Raw genomic sequence first — 13,687 nt, forward strand, 5'->3', positions numbered from 1 at the left:
AGAGTTTGGGACAGCAAGTCTCGAGTTTCATTTTTGGGGAGATCCCACCAAGGTGGACTCACATGCCGTGTCCTTCTGGGCTTGCTGGGTTCCTCCAGACACAGCCGGAGCAGCCCCAGGCCATCAGCTTCATGAAGATGAATGCTCCTCATCCAGCGCCTGGACTGTACCCCCCGTTTGCAGTCTCACCCAAGAAGGAAGCCCTTGATGGAGACTCTTATATAGGATGGGAACTGGAAACATGTTGGTTTGTGAACCCTTCCAGTGGCACCCACTGGGTGCTGTTGGAGGGGCTGCCAGACCCACTCAGCACAGCTGTAGCTCACTGCTGTTCAGCAAATGGGGGAACTGCATTCCCCCAAGCCCACGACACCCCTTGATGGTGCTGGATGAACAATGAAACTATTTGACTACGCGCGCAGAGTAGTCACCACCAGCCCATCCTGGCTACAGCTGGACCAGCAGGTTTTTTTTCAGTGGATAACATTCAGGGCTTCCTAGCAAAGAGCAGAAAACAGCCAGTTATTAATCTAAAAGCTTAGAGGTCTCATTAAACCCCAAAGATCACAGATAATTGCAAAGTGACACTCACAGCAGGGCTGGCAACAAACAAGCCACATGTAGCTAAACCCAAGCACCAGCAAAGCTCTGGGCTCAAAGAACAAACATCCCAATATCTTTCCCTGGGCTTCTCCCAAATGCTGTGACCCCCTACTCCGTGAAATAATTAGCTCTCTCAACAAGCCCAAGATAAAAACAGTCTGTTTTCCCCTCTTTTTCAGTGGGGTTGTTTGTTCTGTTTTATTGGAAACAAGCTTCGCGGTTTGCACTCCCTTACAAAATAAACCCAAGAGCTGAAAATCTGGTGCTCATTTGCCAAGTGTGCTTTGAGCCCTGCCTCTGCCACGTACCCGCCCAGAGGTACGAATCTTGCACTGTGAGATTAAAGCAGGTAAAGCCCAGCCGGACAGACGTGCTGCATGATGACAAACCAGGTACTCACCACCCGGGAACGATGCTGGGAAGGAGACAGTCGCTTGCAGCTAACCCCAAACCTGATTTTGTCCCACTCTCTCATGGCCAACATCCCTCAGCCACCTCAGACTCACGGCTGTCCCTGCTGGGCCACTTGCCCTGGTGACAAAAACCCATGTCCCTGCCAGTGGTACCGCGTGGCTCTGGGAGAGCAGGATTTGAGCAGGGGGGTTTTGCAGGCCCAGCCCTGGGAAGCCTTGAAAGCCACTCTGTACATGGGGAGCACACATTCACCAGCCCCATGCTGCCTCATTTTGCTCTTCAACCCTTACCTTCGTGTTGGGACTCACATTTACAAGCAGATCAGCTGAGCTGGTCCTCACCAAGTACATTTCTCAGCATCTTTGCTTTCACTCAGCTGAGCCACCACATCCGCTGCTAATCAGTAACTCAAGATAATTAAGCTCCAGTTTTCATCTTAAGATTGGTGAGCATCTGGTTCCCTCTCACAAAGGGGCTTGGGCACCCTTGGGAGTATCCCTGGGTCATGTTGGAGCGAGTCCCCTCCCAGCACCCCAGTGCTCTGCCTGGATTGAAGCACGAAGCTGAGGGAAGGATCAGATCCAGCCCAAAACTTCTCACCCAAAACACTCATGGGAGGCTGGGGAGAGGACACGGGGAGCAGATGAGCATGAAGAGCATCCCAGTTTGTGTCCAAAAGATTGAAAACGTGGAGGGGGATTTGCTTTGTTGACTCAAAGCCAACCAACCAGCCCCACTGGAGGCAGCAGATGGTTTCAGGGGGCATGGAACAAGTGCTCGCAGGACTAAAAATAACCCACCGCTCCCAGCAGCTCTCGCACATAAAGGGCTGGGCTGGCCTCCAGCCAGTGCCCGCAAACCACCAACATGGGAACTGGTGGCGGCACTGCAAACCGCCTGCCTATACCTGACACACCTTCTCCTAAGCCTGATTTCATGTTCCCCAGGCAGAGTCAGATTTGGCACGGGAGGCACTTCCAGCCTGCCACTTTGTAGACAGCCTCTGCCCCAATGGTGGCATTAGAAAGTCAGATGTTTTCTCCCAAAAGCAGGCTGAGCCCCAACAGAAGTACAAACCTGGCGCTGGGGACAAACCTCCTCTGCAGCTCACCCATCTGAGGAGCACCTTCTGAAGACCCCCATAGGGTACAGCTTCAGATAGGGCTTGAAAACCAAACCACTGCATGACCTAGCAGGAAGCTCACGTCTTGCACAAGAAACCTCATGCCAAGAAACATGAGAGAGAGAGGAAGTCACCCACACCAGCTGGGAAGAAAGGCACAACTGCCCCTTCCAGCATATGTGGCCCTGTAACCCCCAGGAATGGTCCAGCACCCTCTGCTTAAAAATAAATTTCCCGCTGGGGCTGCTTTGGGCAGCTGGCAGCCCCGTGAAGGCTTCAGAGCCTGCAAACACTTGGTTCACTAGGAAAAAACTAAGCTGGAGCTTAGCAAACATATGACCCCCTTTGGCTGGAGCTGGGGGACAGAAAAATGCAGATGTTGGTGTTGGGGAAGGACAGGGTGGCTGGCTCAATGCTATTTATTTCTCTATCAGAAAGGAGGGAGCCATCTGCTAACACCTCTGCTTGCTGACAGCCTGGGCTGCGCCCCCGCAGTCAAACAAAACCTCAGAGGCCTGGCAGGACTATTTCTGTCCTGATTTTGCACGGGGAATGTATTTTTAAAGCCTCTCCTCCCTGTCTGGCTGGGTCAGGCCAGGGGCACTGGCACCCACCCCGAGCTGCTGGGATTCGGCAGCGGCTCCTGGGACTGTCGGGGCTGTGCCAGAGGCTTGGGGATGGGGAGATGGATGGAGAAGTCCAAACCCTGCAGGAGATCGTGGGGAAGACAGAGACCTGTCCCCTTCTCAAGCACCCTGCCTAAGCCCCATCACCAGCACAGGATCATCCCATCCCCATCCTCAACCATTTCTGTGAAAGCTGAGCCCAGCTTCTCCCCAGGCAGCTCCACTGGTCCCCTCCTCCCTTCCAAGCTTGTCAATATTTCATCTCCAGCATCTTTCCCTCTCACTAACAGCCTGGCCCCCAGGGGTTTTCAGCATCTCCTTCGTGGTGATTTCCAAGCCCGGGTTAGAGGAGCACTGCATTATGGCTCAGGACACCTTTTCCTCCCAAGCCCAGCAAATGTGGTGGGAGGAAAGTGCAGAGCATGGGGCTCTCCATGCTGCCCTCCACGGGCAGAGCCCCCCTGCTCAAGGAGCTCTCCTACCCCAAGAAACAGCAACTCAAAGCACCCTTCCTTTCCACAACTGCAGGCAAGGACCATCATCTTGGCCTCTTCTGTAAAGCACCTGGAGATGCAGAAAAGCTGTAATTGTGATTTAAGAGGCAGAAAAGGAGCCCGCAGCCACCTACTGACCAGTCCTGCTGCCAGAGCCACCCTGCTGCCGCCTTCAACCAAATAAATTTGGCCAAGGAAAATAGATGATATGTAGCACTTCAAACATCTCAAAACTTTATTTATTAATGCACAATTGGATGAGCTGCTTTTGCTTTCACCACCGAAAAGCACCAGGCTCTCCGCATCCAGTTTAGAGACCCCAAAAATATGTGGAGATGTTCAAAGTCCTCACAAAGTTGAGCCTATTTCCCCGATTGCTGTAGGGATGGGAGAGCCCACGGGAAGAGCTGGAGCAGGGTCAGGGACATCAGGACAAGGAGGGGACTCACTGGTCATGCAAAGCAGCAGCATCTTGTTTAATATGAGAAGGGCATTTCTCATCCTGGCAGCATTAATTCAGAGCTGCTCCCTGATGTTTCTGGAATATCATCAGGTCCCAAAACCAGGCAGCCTCTGCCACACCTGCCTGCTGCATTCTTGTTCACTTGGTGTGTTGTGACACTGTCCTTTAATCTGCAGGATTTTCCCTCCCAGTGTAGCCATTCGGGGTGTAAATTAAGAGGGAATTCATATGATTTGGAGGTTTTCACATGCTGAAAGGGAGCAGGGGTTTTTCAAGACACCACTGAGCCACTGCGCAGCAAGGATTTCGGAGGCAGAGCAGATGCTGGGAGGTGGGGGGAACATCTGCCCATCTCCCAGCACCCGTGAAGGCTGATCCCAGGAAGTCTTGGACACACTGCCACCACTTGCTTTGGAGAAGAGGAGCATCCCCCCCTCCCTGCCTCCTCTCCGCCCCAGGGGGTCACAGATGGAGCAGCAGAAGGAAACTATCTGGCTCTGATTTGAACAGAGTGGTCTGTAAGCACATCACAGATGGGGTTACAAAGCAGAGCCAGAGCTCCCCAGCGAGGTCTGCAGATGGGCTCAACCCGTATTTTACCTGTCTGACAGCTTCACTGCTGTGAAGCCACAAAAGCTTTCAAAGGACTCAAGGGGTCAGGAAACTTGGATGGGAGAGAAGACACTCAGGCTATGGGGGCCAGGGAAAAAATGTTAAATTAAAAGAGAAAGGGCTAGGAAACTCAATTTTAGGAAATCACACATTCCCCTAAAAAACATGCATGTGGTTGTCATTTTGCTCAGAATCACAGAATCATCTCAGTTGGAAAAGCCCTTGAAGCTCCTCCAGTCCAGCCATTAACCACACACTGACCGTTCCCAACTCCACCAGATCCCTCAGCGCTGGGTCAACCCGACTCTTCAAACCCCTCCAGGGATGGGGACTCCCCCCCTGCCCTGGGCAGCCCATTCCAACGCCCAACAACCCCTTCTGGGAAGAAATGCTTCCTAAGAGCCAGTCTGACCCTGCCCTGGTGCAGCTTGAGGCCATTCCCTCTTGTCCTGGCGCTTGTTCCTTGGTTCAAGAGACTCATCCACAGCTCTCTGCACCCTCCTTTCAGGGAGTTACAGAGGGTGATGAGGACTCTTCTGCTTGTGCTACTTTGGGGCAGAGCATTGCTGTGGGCTCCCCTCAGGCTCCCCAGGTCTGTGTGCTGCATCTCTCTATCTGGGCTTGCTGACATAACAGCCTCCCTCAACCCTGAATAAAGACTTGCCAGCTAATTCCATTAAATCCCAGCAAAATGAGACCACCGTGGTGGGAGGTGCCGTGGCATAAGAGCTGTGCCAGGGGCATAGGCTGCAGCAAGGGTCAGTGTAAAACCTTGCTGGCTTGAGGGACAGCAGATAACCTGAATGCAGAATTGGTAAAGTAAGTCCCTGCTCAGCCAGGTTGGGGACAGTCCCCTGTTAAGGATGTGCCCACGTGGAAAGCTCAGGGGGCAGATGCCCTCCAAAGACACCAAAGGCTTCCACATCCTCAAGTACAAAGAACAACATGTGGTGGATCTGGAGAGCACGCTGCAGTCCTGTCAACACTGTCCTACTGCTGCTTCCAGAGAAGCATCCCCAGAAGTCCCATTTTTGGGGGCCCGTGGCTCAGATAAGCACAGGAGTGAAGCCAGTGTGAGGGCTGCACCTTGCAAAAGCCAGGCTGGAGGCAGGGAGATGACGTTCCAGAAACACTTCCGGGGATAAACACCACCGGGCATGAAGACTTGTTTTACGGTAAAAGGCAGTAACAGGAGAAGGTCAAACGGAAACAAGCAGATCACAAATAAGCACCAGCTCCAGCTCAGCTGCACGCCAGCCACCAGCCACGGCTCTCGGCACAAACACCAGCTCAGTGACCACAGCAGCCCCGTACTGGCACACTGCGTTTCCCAGTCCCCTCATCATATTTGCAAACTGGGCTCGCAGCACCAAAGCGCTATCATCTCTGCCCAGGACTACATCCCTACCTAATTTTTTGGCAGCGTGATGATCATTTGATCTACAACTCTCTCTGAAGCAATACCAGGCACCATGTCTTTTTACCAAGGTGTGTTGCACCCAAGCACTGCAACTGCCTTCCCCTGGCCGCAGCGGGAGGCGAGCAGAGCAGTTCTGGTCCCCGCTCACTGGAGTCAGCACCCAGACCCTGCCGCCCCATCCCAGCTCCATGGCCCAAGGACTCCCCACTGCGCTTGGCAAACAGCTAAGTCCCTAATTAGGGCTGTTTTGTGAGGGGCAGGCCAACGAAGCCAGTCAGTACACGTGTCGGGAGTCCTTTGCCTTTATCTCTCTTCCCCGTGAGACACCACCTCACTACATCTCGGCTCTCACTGCCCACCAAAGGGACCACATAATAATGGAGATTTCCCTGCCTGTCCTCCTGAGGACCCGTGCCTGCCCTTCCTGCTGTGGCAGCTGCTTTCCACGGGACAAGGGACCCAGCCTGCAGCCCCTTCAGAGATGGCCGCGCTTCTCCCCAGGCATGGGGGGGCTCCTGCTCCCGGAAACGGGGTCCTCCGCACCTGAGGTGGGAGCTCTGCAGGGAGGAAAACAATTTGGGAGACTGAAATTAAAACTACTATAGCCTTCAGCCTGCCCAGGAGGCATTTCACCGGCCAACCTCTGCTGTTAACAATGCCTACCTCCTGCCTGGCATCCGTGCAGCAGAGCTCCTGCTTTGTATCCCCTCTGCCCATGGGTGACCTGTGCCGCCCTTGCCAGACTCTCCCCAACTCACAGCCTGACCTGAGCAGGAACCCCGACCGCCAATTAAGAAGAATACCACCAAACCCACTGGTTGGAAGTGTCCTGCCTCACCAACTTGATAAGGTACTTCATTAAAAGAAAAACAAAAACACAAAACAAAAAGCCCCCAAACAGCTATTGCTTTCAGGCAGCCAGCTCCTACCTCAACTTCAACAAATAATTCACTGGCAGTTATTTTTAGGTAGTTTATTTTGTGTCCTCTTGCAATCCTTGGGACAACTATGAAATGACAGCAAAAACTCAGAACTCCCCCATCCTAGCAAAAAACTAAATGATTACAAATCATCAAACCATCATCTTGATGGATAAATCACTACGTTCCTTCACAGGCACAACAGGATGCCAAAATTAAAACCTTGGATATCCCTTTGGGTTTCATGATTATGTTCAGCTGTAGGCAAAATATCTCATTAGTGCCAGCAGGGAGAAAAAGCTATCTATTTATTTATCTTTGTGTAATAAAATGAAGGGGTATAACTGTTCCAGGAACAGGGTCCCACTGGATGAAGTCCCCCTTTTCTACACTGAGTGAATAAATCAGATTAAAGGCATTTAGGTTCTGTGTGGAAAGCACAACTCTAGTTCTCCTGGAGTGATTGGTTTTCTGAAGATTTGAGGGATTTAAGAAACATGGAAATGTTTCAGGATGGTGTAAGGCTTCCAAAGCACTGAATTACTGCAAGAGACAGCAACTCAGAGAAGTAACAAGTGATTGTCTCAACAACCCCACAAGAAAACAGTTTCCCCAACCCCTCCAGCTGGACCCCTGCCATGCCCAGGAGATGCTCCGGTAGCAGAGATAGCACTGCACTACATTGTTGCTCTTCCAAGTTCAATATTTTATGGAGCATTTACAATGCAACAGCCAACCCCTCCCCAAACAAAGGATAATTTAACATCATTCTGATAGAGGTTTCCACATAACGGATCTTGTAAGATGTGGAATATTTGATTAAAACTAAAATGCAAAGTGAGTGCTGGTACTTTGCAACACATCACCCAGTGCAGGACAGTCACGGTTAGCTGGGTCACAAGGGATTCACTTTTTGCCATATAGTATTGCTGTTAAATAATATAACATAGTACAGCCCTGACTTCACTGGCTTCACCTATTCCTAGTTCAAATTGGGTCTGACCATTACCACTATCAAATACCTGCTCGCTAACCCAGACAGGCTGAACCAGGGATCCCCATGTAATTCTGCAGCCCCATCTTCTACAAGCAGCTCGTGTGGTTGGTGGAAGCTTCCAGGGACTGAAGGGATGCCAACCCTGGGAACCAGCAGCTGCTCTCCCGATTACCAGGGGAGGACAGTGGTTTCCAGCATCGGCATCCCAACACCTTAACCCAGCTTTAGAGTTATTTTTAAAACATCAACAAAGCACAGGATGCCAAAGAGGCCAGATGTCAGCTTGGTCTCAAAGCTGAGCTGATCTTGTTGCAGAAAACCAGAGAGAAACAAGTGGCCACAACACTCAAGATCTCAACAATGTGCTAAAGGCCAACGTGCTCTTCTCCCTCAACAGCCAGACTATTTTTTCCTTCAGCTATTTCAGTTGATTGGGGCTATAATAAGAACAGGGAAACTAACACCAAGGTGAAAAGTTCCCAGCCTCAGTTTAGACAACACACTTTGATCCTGTTGGTTCAGGTTCCAACGGGTTTGTGTGCATGTTACACGCTGATTATTCTGATACATTGGACTATGAACCATTTTATTGAACTACCTTCGAGCTAAAAAATCCCAGGCAAATGTTATTCACTCAGACAGATTGCCTATAAAGAAGCACATAATAAATAAAAATTCATTAGGAAGAAAATGAAAATAAATAGCCACACTGTCTTGTTGGTGCATTCATCACAGGCTGCAAGGAACAGCAGCCTGACTAAATACTTTCAATATACAGCTTCCAGAATAAAATCAGTTGCTGAGCCACATGAGCAGCCCAGGAATAATTTATTTTTTAACGGAGGTTTCTTGATGCGGTTTTCTTTCCTTACATATGAGTAACGCACAGAGATGGCACTTACAGCAACTGCCCCACACAGAGGGCTGCCATTTTCCCAACAAACGTCACCTGAAGGATAAGTAAGGGGAAGCTGGAGGGATCGTCCCACACCCCTGGCTGAAATCCAGCACTGCCAGAGTTTTTCACCCAGGCTGCTGCCCACTTCCCAGCACAGAGCCCCACTGGGATGCTTTCACAAGGCTGTGGTTTGAAATCCTCAGAAACTCAAGTTGTAGAAATGCAGAGATAAGAGACTGAAACCATTAAGCAGGTTTGTTATTGGATTTGCCGATTAAAAGCAGGGAGCTTGTAGGCAGCATCCACAGCAGTGCAACAGCAGAGCAATGGTGCCCCTGGGCTTGGGATTCCCTGGTACCCGCCTACCCACAGCAGGAATTTGCCCAGCAAACCCTAACCATGATTTTCTTTCAGAAGAGAAAAGGGTATTTAGCTATTTGACTAACTCGAATCATGATGCATACCCCCTATCAGCAGTTGTTAGTGTTCCTCTCCCTCAAACCCAGCGCTGCCTCATGGTGTTTTCAGTCCTCACTCAGTGTGGGGTCTGCACTGGCAAGGGCTGTGACCACGACCATTGCTTTGGGGCCAAAAACTCCACCAAATGTGCCTGCTAATGCTGATGGAGCCAGACTTCACAGCCGGTTAGGGAGGCAGAAGGAACTTGCAAGCACAGATCAGTAACTCTGGATTTCCAGCTGCAAGTTTCCAAGACCTCCCTCAACTCTGTAATGACCTGATATTGATTTCCAGTCCTTTGAAAATATGAAGGATGCCAACCCCATTTGCAGCGATTATGAGGTCTCTAATTTCATTCCAGGTCATGGTATTTGTATTTTCATTACCCTCAACCTCCAGGGTCATCACAAATACGAGATTACAGTGTCGGTGCTTAACGGCTGTTTAATTCAACAGCAATTCAGAGTTAATAAATGCAATTCAATTTCTCAAAGCCTTCCTGACCGGATAACGCAGCCAGCACCCAGCCTACCAAACCCATATGCCATTAGTTTCTATAGGAATTGAGTTGGCATGCATGGGAGCAGTAGATGAAATTACACGGTGGAAGTAATTTATTTTTCACTATTCACATGTATAGGAAGCCTCAAGTCCTCTCCATCTCAGAGATGCTCTGAAAGGGAGGAGGAACGTTTTACTTTATTGTCAGGGATTTATAACATGACATGCTCTAAATATTTAGGAGGATTTTCCCTGAGATGTGGTAGCCTTCAATTAGTCTTTAAAGTGAGACTGTTTTAAAGTGAGGGACGACATCATTAATCCTAATGCACCGCAGAATTTTGTGGTAGCAGTTCAGCTGCCTGTCTGGCAAAGCTGCTCCTGCAGACAGGCAGAGGTTTCCCTTTCTTGTTACTTTTAGTGTTAATCTTTCCTTACTACTATTATTTTTGAGTCCAGGGAATTCAAGTGCCTGCAAAGCACTGATTAATGGTATCAAGGTGTGAGGTATAATGGTTTAGGGGTGGTTACAGAGCAAAGGCTATATACCAGCGCCCAGGCACGTACAGAAAACCCAAGGCATTGCCTCTCACTGCTGCCTCCTTTCCCGGAGGCATCTTGAACCAAAGCCCAGGGATCAAAGTTGTGATGTTTATAAGTAAAGAGTATTTAAACCACTCCAAAGTCGTCCAAAGGTTTTAAGTTGCTACCTTTGCCCCTAACTTCAGAGGCCCCAGCAGCTGAACAGAGGACACAAGAGTACTTGTAATTTTGTATTTTCCAGGAGACATCATAAATAGTGCCAGTAACCGTTTTGTTTTTTCAGAAAGCACCATTTTCTGTAGAGTATGCAAATGCAGTGCTGCACAGCATAGACAGAAGATTCAGGGAATCAACATGATATTAATGTTTTACTGGCCTTATTTGCCAATTATCTCTTATCTCTTTCAATACTACAGCTATCTAAACCCAAAAGAAATCAAAGCAACATAGCACAGCACTGCGTGCCAGCAGAAACGGGAACAGGAAGCGACAGCAAACACCGGTGTAGGGGATGTCCATCCCCACAGGATCTCCCTCCACCAGCTAGCACATTTGTGAGCGGCACCGAGCATCACCCAGCCCATGCCATGCCAGCCAGCATCCCCGGGCACACACGCAGATGCTACCGGCACGTCCCTGCACCGTGCTCCAGCAAGCAGCACAGCAGAAGAGCTATCGGTGCAGACCCAGCTCTCTGCAAACCTGCATGGGGTTTAGCAGAAATAACAGGGTTTTCCTGTTCACTCTCAGCTGCACAACCTGGACCTGGCTTCCAAGCCTCACCCCGCTTCATCCATCATCACCAGCAATAACGAGTCTCCTTGTGAAATCCAGCCCTCAGGTAACCCGTTAAACAGCGAAATAAGGCTGCAGAGCAGAGTGTGGTGCTAATCATCACCGCTCCCACTAACAATGAGCAAGAGCATGGCTCATTCCCTCCTCTCTGAGCAGCCTCTGCAGGGAACTGCAGCCAAAAACCAGAAAAAAAAGTCTAATTTTACCTCTAATGGAAGTGGTTACCTTGGGATAGAGCTGGACCTCAGGCCTGCTGAATGAGACCAGGGTTATTTTTAGGCAGTTGACACCCTATCACTGCTTTTTAAGGACTCTGCAGGCAGTTACAAAGTTACTTAAGGCTTGAGCTTTAAGAGAAAAGAGTTCTTGCATAGGAGGAAAGCTCAGCTGATCCCACCAGGATCTGAACCCTGTCTTTGGTACAGACAGGGGGTTACAGTGGCAGGGAGATGGTCTCCTCCTCTCGTGGCGTGGACTGCATACAAATTGGGGAATCAAGAGCTCTGAGCTGCCAGAGGAATGCTCTCCCGTCGGGCAGCGTGGCTCTCCCAGCCTCAGGCCAGGGGCTCAATCCCCACCCCCAGGAAGGCCTGCAGAGGCTCGGGACACAAGGCAGGGAGGATGCTCCCAACCGGCGGCAGAAGTTGCTGCACTCGATGCAGAAACAACCAGCTCAACGGCAGCACAACAAAATAGTATCAGCCTTAACCTTGCTCCCCCTGTTTTATTCTGGGGGGTCTCTTCCGCGCATCTCAGATGGTATCTATTTCTTCCGAAACAGAAAGACAGCCTCCCCAGACCACTTCTGCATCCTGCTGTGGGCTGCAGCGGCAGACCACAGGTAAACACAGCGAGAAGGAGCTGGGGCAGAACCAGGCTTGGCAAAGGCCCCTCAGCTCAGGGTGAGCTGCCTACAGAGCCAGACACATCTCCACAAATACAGCATCATAAGCCACTGCCTAACACTCACCGTTCAAAAAGCTCTCAATTTGCAAGGGAAGGTGCTTTAGCAATGAAGGCAGCTGTCCGAGAGCACATCCCAAAGCAGCGGCAGGGCTCACGAGCTGGCAGTAAAACCGCCAACACACAGCTGTAAAACTTGTCCTCCTTACATGCTGCCTTTGCAGAGGCTGCAGCGGTGCATGGTACAATCTACAGGAACAGAGACGATGCTCCCCACCCGACCGTTAAGACCTAGTGTTGAGTAGAGGCATCCAGGTTTGTCTGCCACCTCAGCGCTCGTATTAGCAAGATCCTGGTACATCTATTAGCAGAGTTTTTCTCCCGCCTTTAATCTTTCCCTTTTTTTTAAAAAAAATATTTTCATTTTAAACCACCTGCTTCCTTAGAAGCATCATCAACCTTAGAATTCGTGATTCCACCATGACTTCCAGGCTCTCTCAGCTGTCACTTGCCATTTCCCTGCAGCCCTATAAAGCAGAAAGAAACAAACTGGGGGTTTGGGGTTTGTTGATTTTTTTTTTTTAAATAGTGCAGAACGCGCTCAAAAAAAAAAAAATCGGAGGAGGAGGATGCGGCAAAACAAATGCATCCACCACTTGACACCACGATTAGCTGTCATCTGTTAAGTGGCTTGCACAGAGGCTGACGTCCTGCTGCAACCGAGCCTACTGGGGATGGAAAAGAGCAGCCTGGAGTATCACCAGCTCCTGCTCTCTTCACTTTCCAAAGTTACAGCGCTCAAACAACGAGAAGGAAGGGGCGCTAAGAGGGGAAAGGGTCTGGGAACACAGAGCAGAGACAAATCCTAACTAAGCAGGAATTAGCACTCACTGGCAGCAAAATCAGCCACAGGTTTCTGTGTGGGACTGCTGCCTCCTCAGCCAGGGACCCGGAGCCTCTCCCTGCTACTGAACACGGAGAATGTGATCCATGGCACAGCCTCGCCCCCCCGTCAATAAACGCCAGCTAAAGAGTAGTAGTTAATTATGTAGCACAGATAAGACTGTTACATGCAGCACAGCTCAAGACATTATTCACCAGGGTTCACGGGAGAAGGAAGGGGAGAAAGGAGAAATCCACAGTTCCTCAAAGAGCACTTTGATTTCATGGAAGATCAGAGTTGGGACGAGGGTACACAGTTTCCCTCTTCAGTAACCTTAAATAATCACACTTCGTCTTATAGCAAGCACCAATATGTGATCCTTCTGAGCTTTCTGCTGCGGACACACAGGTTACAAGCACAGCGCAAGTCTCTCTACCTGTTGCATCTGACATGCTAGGGACATCAAAGAAACCAGGGCACACTGCACCCCGTAAAAATGATCAGGGAACGCAGGAACTTCCAACCCGATTTCCAAGTCAATCATCGACTAAACTCAGAACATCCGACCTCTGCTTAGAAATGCTTGCTTGAACGAGCACTTCTGGCTGCGTCCTCTCCCTGTGGCTCAGAAATATGAAAATAGACTTGTAAAGCAGTCTCTTCGTAATTAATTTCTACTTTTGAAACAAATGGCAGAGGACGTCTCCCGGCGCGAGCATGCTTCAGTAAATCTCACCTACCAAATAGGAAATCCCACACAAAACAGGCTGTGTCCGACACACCGGCATCTGAGATATTCGGAGGCCAGGTTAGCTGTTGTGCTGTGTCCCAGCGCTCTGGAATGATTTCCTTCTTTTAATTTCCACCTGCTTTCTGTGTCGCCAGCAAAGCCCGGCTGGTGTCTCCGCACATTTTCGGGAAGCGCCGGTCCAGCGGGCGCCGGCAGAGCCGGGGAGAGGGCGGCCGGTGCCGCTCGCCCGCTCGGCGGTCAGAGGCGGCGGCAGCCCCCGGCGCTCCCCCGGCCCCCTTCGGG

At 50.3% G+C, this 13,687-nt stretch overlaps 1 protein-coding gene across 1 annotated transcript in view; it reads right to left on the bottom strand.

Annotated features, from left to right (window-relative positions):
* The window catches only part of RAMP1 (receptor activity modifying protein 1), a 29,367-nt gene extending 15,712 nt beyond the window's left edge, over nt 1-13,655 (bottom strand). The window contains exon 1 of the mRNA XM_026852506.1: nt 13,395-13,655. The gene's annotated coding sequence lies outside the window, so the exon portion shown is untranslated. The remainder of the gene's footprint in view (nt 1-13,394) is intronic.
* Between the last annotated feature and the right edge of the window lie 32 nt (nt 13,656-13,687).

Source organism: Athene cunicularia, assembly GCF_003259725.1.
Source record: "Athene cunicularia isolate RWA chromosome 7 unlocalized genomic scaffold, athCun1 chr7_part1, whole genome shotgun sequence".
Lineage (NCBI taxonomy): Eukaryota > Metazoa > Chordata > Aves > Strigiformes > Strigidae > Athene > Athene cunicularia.